This window comes from Schistocerca piceifrons, chromosome 5 (assembly GCF_021461385.2).
Source record: "Schistocerca piceifrons isolate TAMUIC-IGC-003096 chromosome 5, iqSchPice1.1, whole genome shotgun sequence".
Lineage (NCBI taxonomy): Eukaryota > Metazoa > Arthropoda > Insecta > Orthoptera > Acrididae > Schistocerca > Schistocerca piceifrons.
Genome location: NC_060142.1, coordinates 41,922,595 through 41,932,162, shown reverse-complemented (window position 1 = coordinate 41,932,162; position 9,568 = coordinate 41,922,595).

The window sequence follows — 9,568 nt, the reverse complement described above, 5'->3', positions numbered from 1 at the left end:
TCTGATGGTGTGTGTACCGAAGGTCTTACAGTATGCACACCACATTGGTATTATGAAATTTATGTCATTCTTTATTTGTTAGGCTAGAAACTTTTCAACCTGCCTTGTGCATGTATTATGTCGAATCTTTCTTTTTATATAAACATACTCAACACAAATATTTTTACATATTATTTGTTGATTCTTGGACAATGTTATCTGACTGTTTAAAGCAATTAAGTGTTGATTAAGCTCCCATCTGAGGATGTGCAGCTGCTCTGTCCAAAATTTGGTGTATCCATGATGGAAGTCCTGCAGTCTGCAGATTTTATATGAAATTTAAAAAGAAAATAAATAAATTTAAAAAATAAAAAACAAATAAAAAACAATTTTCTTGATGTATAGGATACCACATATAGAATAGTAGCACAGATTTTTGAAACAAAGGCATAGTTTTGTCATGAATGTTTGGTCCTGTCTTTTTCAATAATAAATGAATAAATAAAAATAAAAAAATAGTGTATTACTCCTTTCAGAATGATACCTTTGTTAGTGTGCAGACGATGAAATATTACATGCGCTATTGTAAAATTAAATGCAACATTTTCCAAATACAAGCGGAACAAAATGTTAAACAATATTTTCATATGTCAATCAGTAAAGCAGCACGAATTTCAGTTTTATATTTGTCGTGATTTTAGAGATAAGAAATAGCGGAATTGTTTCATGGCCACCGTCATTGGACACTGTTCCACCTGCTGCACCCACCTCAGCATCCAGCACCAAAGGATGGCCACAAGTACTGCTTTGCACTGCATGATAATGTGTTTTTCAGGGTTTCCAGTGGCAGCAGACAGTGGGGGAGAGGGAATATCCTTCGTCAACTTGGTGCATGCGTGTATCTCATTTCAGTCCCAGATGGATTGCAGCACCATCACAAGCATATTCACCACAGTCAGTTGCATGGTGATCCTTCTGTATCTCTTCCTGAGGACAGTGCAGCTCAGCAGCCACCAGAGGGTGTCACCACAACACTGCGGGATGACCCCATAGAGATGGAGCCTTCGCCTTCTCTCCTCCTACCAATGGAGCTGAACCCACCCATGTCGCAGCAGCCAACACCTTTTACATCATGGTACGGGTCTCAGGAAGTGGACATGTACCCTTCTGGGTGCATTCCAGCGGACGTTTCCACAAGAGTGAAGGCCGGATGGCAGGGTACAACTGTGAGTCTGATGTACCTTGCAGCCACAGCTTCCAGTCCATCAGTGCATCCACACTCCTGCCCCTGCCCCCCCCCCCCTCCCATTTTTGTGTTCCATATATGATGATGGTGTGTTGCTTTGGGGGGGGGGGGGGGGGGGGGAGGAATGTTATGGCGTAAAGTCAAGCGCCGGCACGCCAGTCAGGTACAACAGTGCAGAGAAGGCTGTGAGAAGTCAGCCAATCGCACGCTGACTGGACCTCCCTCCAGGATGACAATGCAACAGCAGTGGCCCTATGTGGAGAGGACATAAGTGCCGCAAACGACGGGGGATGGCCCAGTTCAGTAGCAGCTTCAAGACTAGTAACTTGGCTAGTAGCATGAACTCTGATCACTTCCCCTGTACTCTCTATACAGCACAGACTTGGGATTATCTATCCTGAAGAAGATTGATTATTTCGTATGTTGCCCTTTGTTTGTGACACATCTGTGTAATTGAAGAAGTTCAGTAGTGTAATTTTCTTACTGTAATAAAACTCAGTACAAATTGTCTGATTGTTTGTCTAGTGAACCGAGTATGCACGATTCTTAGACACTACACAAGAACTGACACCTCAGTCCATAGATCTTCTTACACCACCCAAACCACACACCTTTACCACCTTTCTAAGATCCACAAACCCAATCACTGGCTGCAAAGCACCTACCGAACATATATCTGCAACCTAATGTACAAATACTTCCCTCCTATATTAAAGATACCAACCATTTTGTAGATTATCTGAAATCAGTGCCCATCCCATTCCCACGACACACCTTGTTTGTCATCACTCTTGCCACCTCCCTTAATACCAATATCTCCCAGGTACATGGTCTATCTGCTGCTGAACATTTCCTCAATCAGCACCCCACCTGATTCCAATCTATTACATCCTTTCTATTCACTTTAATCAACATTATAATTACCAAAAACTACTTTACCTTCGCAAACCTTTTCACAGGTTGCTTGGAGCGGGCTTTCTTGGGAGCTGTTAGCCTTCAGACCCTCGTCTGGCTTAGATACACTGATGACATTTTTGCTGTAATGAACGTAAGGTAAGACTGACATGTTAAAATTCTTGGAATCTCCTAATATATTCTCCCAATTAAATTTTTCATGGTACTATTCCAAATCCCATGCTACTTTCCTTGATGTTGACACCATCCTAACTAAAGATCAGCTAAACACTTCTGCTCACATTAAACCTACTAACCAGGGGCGGTGGCAAGGGGTGGGCTATGGGGGCTATAGCCCCCCCACAATGAAGTATCATATTACACTGGATAAAATGACTTCAGAAATCAATGAATATATTACTTAAACAGATTCAATCATTTTTTTTATAATTATTTGGAACCTTCCGTTCCTCTAGAGACTTGCGGTGCATGGCTGTTAGAAGGGGGCAAGCTCTTTTGCGTACTCTGTGTAGAATCGAACTGGTATCCCATCAGGTCCAGTGGACTTTCCTCTGTTGAGTGATTTCAGTTGCTTTTCTATTCCTTGGACACTTATTTCGATGTCAGCCATTTTTTTCATTTGTGCGAGGATTTAGAGAAGGAACTGCAGTGCAGTCTTCCTCTGTGAAACAGCTTCGGAAAAAGGTGTTTAGTATTTCGGCTTTACACGCGTCATCCTCTGTTTCAAAGCCATCATCATCCCAGAGTGTCTGGATATGCTGTTTCGAGCCACTTACTGATTTAACGTAAGACCAGAACTTCCTAGGATTTTCTGTCAAGTCAGTAAATAGAATTTTACTTTCGAATTCACTGAACGCTTCACGCATAGCCCTCCTTACGCTAACTTTGACATCATTTAGCTTCAGTTTGTCTGAGAGGTTTTGGCTGCGTTTAAACTTGCAGTGAAGCTCTCTTTACTTTCGCAGTAGTTTCCTAACTTTGTTGTTGAACCACGGTCGGTTTTTCCCATCCCTGACAGTTTTACTCGGCACGCACCTGCCTAAAATGCATTTTACGATTGCCTTTAACTTTTTCCATAAACACTCAACATTGTCAGTGCTGGAACAAAAATTTTCGTTTTGATCTGTTAGGTGGTCTGAAATCTGCCTTCTATTACTCTTGCTAAACAGATAAACCTTCCTCCCTTTTTTTATAGTCCTATTTACTTCCATTTTCAGGGATGCTACTTACAGAGTCGAAAAGTTCGGGTCTGTTTGTTATCAGTAGGTCCAAGATGTTATCTCCACGAGTTGGTTCTCTGTTTAATTAGTCGACGTAATTTTCGGATAGTGCGCTCAGTATAATGTCACTCGATGCTTTGTCCCTACCACTCGCCCTAAACATCTGAGTGCCCCAGTCTATACCTGGTAAATTGAAATCTCCACCTAAGACTATAACATGCTGAGAAAATTTATGTGAAATGTATTCCAGATTTTCTCGCAGTTGTTCTGCCACTAATGCTGCTGAGAAGGGAGGTCGATAAAAGGAGCCAATTACTAACCTAGCTCGGTTTTTGAGTGTAACCTCCACCCATAATAATTCACAGGAACTATCCACTTCTACTTCACTACAGGATAAACTACTACTAACAGTGACAAACACGCCACCACCGGTTGCATGCAATCTATCCTTTCTAAACACCGTCTGTGCCTTTGTAAAAATTTCGGCAGAATTTATCTCTGGCTTCAGCCAGCTTTCTGTACGTATAACGATTTCAGCTTTGGTGCTTTCTATCAGTGCTTGAAGTTCCGGTACTTTACCAACGCGGCTTCTACAGTTGACAATTACAATACCGATTGCTGCTTGGTCCGCATATGTCCTGACTTTGCCCCGCACCCTTTGAGGTTGTTGCCCTTTCTGTACTTGCCTGAGGCATCTAACCTAAAAAACCACCCAGTCCATGCCGCACAACCCCTGCTACCTGTGTAGCCGCCTGCTGTGTGTAGTGGACTCCTGACCTATCCAGCAGAACCCGAAACCCCACCACCCTATGGTGCAAGTCGAGGAATCTGCAGCCCACATGGTCGCAGAACTGTCTCAGCCTCTGAGTTGGACCCTCCGCTCAGCTCTGTGCCAAAGGTCCACAGTCAGTCCTGTCAACGATGCTGCAGATGGTGAGCTCTGCTTTCATCCCACTAGCGAGACTGGCAGTCTTCACCAAATCAGATAGCCGCCGGAAGCCAGAGAGGATTTCCTCCGATCCATAGCAACACACATCATTGGTGCCGACATGAGTGACCACCTGCAGATGGATGCACCCTGTACCCTTCACGGCATCTGGAAGGACCCTTTCCACATCTGGAATGACTCCCCCCCCGGTATGCACACGCAGTGCACATTGGTTTTCTTCCCCTCTCTTGTGCCATATCCCTAAGGGGACCCATCATGTGCCTGACGTTGGAGCTCCCAACTACCAGTAAGCCCAGCCTCTGCGACCACCCAGATCTTGCAGACTGAGGGGCAACCTCTGGAACAAGACAAGCAGCCATGTCCAGCCAAAGATAAGTATCAGCCGGAGACAGAGCCTGAAACCGGTTCGTCAGACAAACTGGAGAGGCCTTCCGTTCAGCCCTCCAGAATGTCTTTTGTCCCCTGCCACACCTCGAGATGACCTCCCACTCTACCACGGGTGAGGGGTCAGCCTCAATGTGGACAGTATACCGGGCAGCCACATCCGTAGTCCGATTGGGGGATGCGTGGGACAAGCTGGCCATCCCCGAGAAACCCCCGTCCGGACCCCCACAGTGATGCCCATTGCCAACAGCCTCAAGCTGTGTGACAAACCAACACTGTCTGAAGCTGGGAACGAAGGGATGCCAACTCAGCCCGCATCCGAACACAGCAGTCGCAGTCCCTATCCATGCTAAATACTGTTGTGCAAAGAACGTCTGAACTAATCTACAGAGAGCACAAACAATTTGACACAAAATTTAAACAGTTATTAAAATATAAGATTGCCTAGTAAATGCAGTAATGCTGTTACTTGCGCACTGCTGACACACTGCTCGGTGGCAGAAGGAGACTATGCAATTTTACACTATTCAGGTAGTGAAACGTGATGCTACAACTCTCAAATACTATAATATGCCTGAAATTTATGAATTAAATAATGCAAGTTGCCAGTTGATGTAGAATGGGTTGATACGATCCCTACACATATCGCATCAGTTGCCAGCATAACTGAATGCACAAATAATGTGCCAGCACTCTATCAACTGCCAAATTACCCTATGCACTATCACCACCTACACCATCCCAGTAACAGGCAAAACACATACTATCAAAAAGAGAGCCACATGTGAAACGACCTATGTCTGTGCCAGCTGTTATGCAAACACTGTTCAGCCTTTTACTTTGGCATGACTATAACCAATTTAACAGTTAGAATGAATGGGCATAGGCAAAGGGTGTATATTGGCAACACAGAATATTCTGTTGCAGAACATGCTCTACAGCAAGACAGTCGTGATCTCGATGCCTGTTTCACCACATGTGCCATCTCGATTCTTCAGCAGATAATGGGTTCATAGAATTCCACAGGTGAGAACTAGCATTACAACACCTCCTTGGTTTACACCACCTACTTCATCTTAATTTATGTTATTCTTCTGTCTTGGAATTTCTTCTCAGTAACTATTCCTTTCTCCACTTCACATCACTTTTATTTTCTGAACTGCCTAGTTTTTCCCTGTCCCCCAACTCTACCATATACAATGGACTTAGCTTTCCACTCTTATTAACCCAAACACTATGTTTTGTCAGTAATCTCTGTTTGTGTATTACCCAGTCTTCCACATTTAAGCTCTCAGGTTTTCAAATCTAGCCCAGTGCACTCTCCAACAATCATTCTTTCCTTCTCATCTCATATCACCTGATCCAGAGTTCCAGGTGACTTCCCAAACTCTCCCCATTTCCTTCACCTTACCAGCCCTTCTCCTTCACCCTCTTCCTTCCCCTTCAATACTTACACCAGAAGGAGGAACCATTGGCTAAAAAAGCTTGCAAATTTCATTATCTTTATATGTGTGTTCTGCTCACACCGAGTGGCGAGTAGTTTTTCTTATCTATCCAATTACATTATACTGTATTTTCTTTGTTATAGTCCATGCTAGGACTAGGAATGCTCGAACTACAAGATGCAGAAAGGGAATATCTAAAAAAAATTAAATTTTTGTTTGTTTGCATCCACCAATAGTTGGAGTGTAGCTGCACTGTACAGAAAGGTCATATACATATCCACTGGAACATGATTTTGCTGGCAGTTGATTATCATGAAAGAGGCAGAATTGACATATCTAGCACTGCCGTTCCCTTCCTGCAAAACAGTTAATGTTGGTTTTTATTGTCATTGGTTTGAATTTATGTATGTAATCTCTGATTTTTCCCTGTTGTTCCTATTGTCTGAAACATAATGTTAAATTTACGAAAATATCATTCAGTGAAGAGGCATCAGTGTGTGGCATGAGAAAAAGCAATTAACAGATGTATTGATTACATTCAGCAAAATAATAAAGAGAAAAATGTGCACCATCTAATATTGTTCTGTGACACATGTCCTGGACAAAATAGAAATCAAACACTGGTTCCTTTTCTGCTTAATATGGTTGATAACTATACACTGAAAACCATGACCCATTATTTCTGTGTATGAGGCCATTTATTTCTGCCCTGTGACAGTGACTTGGGGCTATTAAATGGCTCAGCAGGAAGATTGGCAGAATATATAGGCTATCAACGCAATAGTGGCCTAACCTACATTTAGGAAAAAATGAGATATTCACACAGAACATCACTTTATACCCTATCATTACGTCCTACAGTTGCTGGACATGTATTTGGACACCACGGACAATGTAGCAGCATCAGGTGTTGTTTATGCACCGTGCAGTGCCATACGAAAGAGGGCGCAATAGTGGCCTATGCCACACTGGCCACTATTGCACCATGTATGCACAGTGAGTAGGCCAGTGGGACAGCGTACCGTACATCATACAGCAGGTGATGGCTGGCGGAGGACACAGCTGCAGTATGGACTCACAGTATTGTGGATCAGTGGACGGTCTCGTGCGTGTGTGTGTGTGTGTGTGTGTGTGTGTGTGTGTGTGTGTGTGTGTGTGTGTGTGTGTGTGTGTGAGGGGGGGGGGCGGGAGGAGGGGGGGGGCACACGCGCGCGCGCGCTTGCACTTCAGAACGACATGTACAGTAGCCCTGGTGACGATGTCGAAGCCGCATTGCGAGCTAAGGATGGTGTTATGTTCCCTTGTTGGACTCGTATGATTTGATATGGACACCGGTGCAGATAAGGAACATTTCCATTTTAGACCTATTTGGATCAGACACTACAACGAGGAAGAAAATGGGTCTGGAATGCACACCTGTGGGCATGGAACATTCTAAAAGAAAAGCGATCAAAAGAGGAAAAATACATTAACATGAAGGGAAATGTAGTGCCAAAGAAATGTCCCACCCACAGAGCATGCCCGTGTCAGAAGGAATGTGGTTGACAGTTTTCACCTAAATACTAGCAACATCTATTTGACTCGTTCTATGCATTAGGTAGTTTTGACCTGCAGTCAGAATACATTTTTGCTATGGTGGAGGTAGTCCCTATGGCACGTGTGTATCCATCTGGTACTACAGAATCGCAATGAGTAACAACTCGCCTATACCATTTCCAGAATGAAGAGGGAATGGATGTGAAGGTGTGTAAAATGTTTTTTAAGAACTTTTGCAGAAATCAGACAGTAGGATTACAAGGGTTCTTTCGCACAAAGTGCAGCACCAGATCCCATCCATGAGTAAGTGAGGTGCATTCCCTGCTAAAAACAAAACACCAATAACAAAGACAGTTGTGGTAGAGAACTTCATAAAACGGTTTCCATCATATCGCAGCCATTATGCACGAATGAATGAAACAGTGGATCAGAAGTATTTGTCACCAGACCTGAGCATGGAGAAGTTATACCACTTATATCAAGCCGAGCATGATGATCCGGTCTCGTACTACACGTTTGGTCAGATATTTAATACAAGACTTAATCTGTCCTTTCATCCCCCTGTAAGTGATTCCTGCCGTAAATGTGACCCCTATACCATCAAACATGCTGCAGTCAACACCACAGAAGAGAAGGGTAAATGGGAACGTGAAAGAGGGTTACATCAACGAGTGCATGAATGGGAATGCACTGTGATGCAGCGGAAGGGAGGCATCTGGACAACAATACAACTGTGTCTGCCTTTGATTTGATGAGGACTTTACCGACACTGATGACAGATATATGTTACTACAAGCGGAAATTGTGGACATACTTGCCTTGGAATAATGAGGGTGAAGCATCCCGAGGACCACAAGAAATTGGATCGTGTCTCAAGCACTACATTAAACATAATGTCCCAACTGATTATGTACTCAGATCAATATGGAGGGTAAAATCAGAATATAAAAATGGCCTTACTGTGTCAATTCATGGTTCTGCATGCAGACTTCACACCGGATGTAATCCACCATGAATTTTTTATCAGTGGGCAACCACAAAAAAAGTAATTTAACTGAAACTTATTAATTCATTTTCCCTTAATTCCAGAATCTTATTCTTCTACACTTTGCACAGGCCTGATTAGTATTCCATGTTTCTTATTATTGGATCTAGAAGAAGAATGCAAAATATTCAGTAGTCGACCCACAATCAGCAACAAATGTTCAGCTGTCCACATAAAGCATAAATGTATCATCATAGTAACTGCTCTGATTCTGTATAATGTAACAAAAAACAGATTGTGAAGTGTGTATAACTTCAGAAAATACAACAGTGAGACACACATTTCCTATTATGAAGCTAATGCAGGTAATCACTTCCATGGCCTTTTATGCCCCTGAAAATAGAAAAGGGGCTATTACGTCACTTTGGGCAGGAACAAAAACTTAAATAGGAATGAGCAGATACAGATTCAGATCCCCTACCTTCCACATATAAGTCTAGTATGCAAACCAGTACGCCACCTCGCTTGGTAAATGATTCCAACCTTAAGTATCAACATATGCACCATAGTTTTCATTTACAGTGGATAACAGGACAGACATTTCTGTGAGAAATAACCACAGAAATCAATGTGGGATGTACAACGAATGCATCATTAGGACAGAGCAGCAAAATTGGCATTAACGGACTATGGCTACAGACGACCAATGTGAGTGCCTTTACTAACAGCTCTACACCCCCGTCCTGCCTCTCCTGGGCTAGTGACCATACCAGTTGGACACTACAGACAACTGGAAAACTGTGGCTTGGTCAGACGAGTCCCAGTTTCAGTTGGTAAGAGCTGATGGTATGGTTCGAGTGTGATGCAGACCTCATGAAGCAATGGATCCAAGTTGTCAGTAAGACACTG